The sequence below is a fragment of the Saimiri boliviensis genome, chromosome 13, assembly GCF_048565385.1.
Source record: "Saimiri boliviensis isolate mSaiBol1 chromosome 13, mSaiBol1.pri, whole genome shotgun sequence".
NCBI classification, from domain to species: domain Eukaryota; kingdom Metazoa; phylum Chordata; class Mammalia; order Primates; family Cebidae; genus Saimiri; species Saimiri boliviensis.
Genome location: NC_133461.1, coordinates 84,953,559 through 84,955,359, shown reverse-complemented (window position 1 = coordinate 84,955,359; position 1,801 = coordinate 84,953,559).

Here is a 1,801-nt window from a genome sequence, read left to right as displayed (position 1 = left end):
TGCCTGTCTGTCTTTGGATTGGGGGATTTAGTCAATTTAAATTTAGAATTAATAATGATATATGTGAGTTTAATACTGGCATTTAATATTAGCTGGCTGTTTTGCCCATTAGTTGATATAAATTCTTCATTATATTGATGCTCTTTACTTTTTGGTATTTTTTAGAAAGGCTGATACTGTTTGTTCCATTCTATGTGTAGTGGTTCTTTCAGAAGCTCTTGTAAAGCAGGCCTGGTGGTGATGAAATCTCTGAATGCTTGCTTGTTCACAAAAAACTTTATTTTTCCTTCACTTATGAAGCTTAGTTTGGCTGGATGTGAAATTCTTGGTTGAAAGTTCTTTTCTTTAAGGATGTTGAATATTGGTCCCCACTCTCTTCTGGCTTGTAGGGTTTCTGCTGAGAGATCTGCTGTAAGTCTGATAGGCTTGCCTTTGTGAGTAACCTGACCTTTCTCTCTGGCTGCCCTTAGTATTTTCTCCTTCATTTCAACCCTGGTGAATCTGATGATTATGTGCCTTGGAGTTGCTCTTCTTGAGGAATATCTTTGTGGTATTCTCTGTATTACCTGGAGTTGAATATTATCCTGCCTTACTAGGTTGGGAAAATTTTCCTGAATAATATCCTGAAGCGTATTTTCCAGCTTGGATTCATCCTCTTCGTCACATTCAGGTACACCTATCAAGCGTAGATTAGGTCTTTTCACATAGTCCCATATTTCTTGGAGACTTTGCTCGTTCCTTTTTATCCTTTTTTCTCTAATCTTGTATTCTTGTTTTATTTCATTGAGTTGGTCTTCGACCTCTGATATCCTTTCTTCTGCTTGATCAATTCGGCTGTTAAAACTTGTGCATACTTCATGTTGTTCTCGTATTGTGTTTTTCAGCTCCATCAATTCACTTATTTTCCTCTCTAAATTGTGTATTCTTGTTAACATTTCGTCAAACCTTTTTTCAAAGTTCTTAGTTTCTTTGGATTGGGTTAGAACAAGTTCTTTTAATTCACAGAAGTTTCTCATTATCCACATTTTGAAGCCTGCTTCTGTAATTGGAACACACTCATTCTCCATCAAGCCTTGTTCCGTTGCTGATGAGGAACTATGATCCCCCGCTGAGGGAGAGGCATTCTGATCTTGGGTATTCTCAGCCTTTTTTGGCTGTTTTCTTCCCTTCGTTGTAGATTTATCCATCTGTGGTCTTTATAATTACCGTCTTTGTAATTTGGTTTCTGAGTGGACGTCCAACTTATTGATTCTCAGTGCCGAAATCTGAGCAACCCACTGCACTGACTAAATCAGCGGCGTTAAGACTGATGGTGCTTTTCTGATTCTGCACCAAGAACCGACGCTCCGAGGCACCGGGAAAACCGCCTCGCTGGTCACAAGAGTCGCACTGGCGACCCGTGGGGCACCTCCGCTGGGAATCTCCTGGTGCCTGAGCAACAGGAATTCATGTGAAGGTGTGGCGTCCTCTCCTTCTTTGAGCTTTCACTGGGAGCTACAATCCCGAGCTGTTGGCGATCAGCCATCTTGGATCTCTCCTGGAGTCTTGTATTTTATCTGTCAACCTCATGTACAAGGTAAAATTACTGAATATCTAAATAATTTGTCTTGTCTCAAATAGGGGTTACACCAGTTAATAAACAAAGTAGACAAGAAACAGTATTTTCTTTTTAATCCAATAGTATCTGCGCCTACCATTCTTTATTAAGGCATTTAACTCTCTCTATTGCATTCACTGATTTTCTTATAAGTCTTCCTCTATTCCCTGTGAGCTATTTGAGGGGAGGCAATGTGTCTTCCCC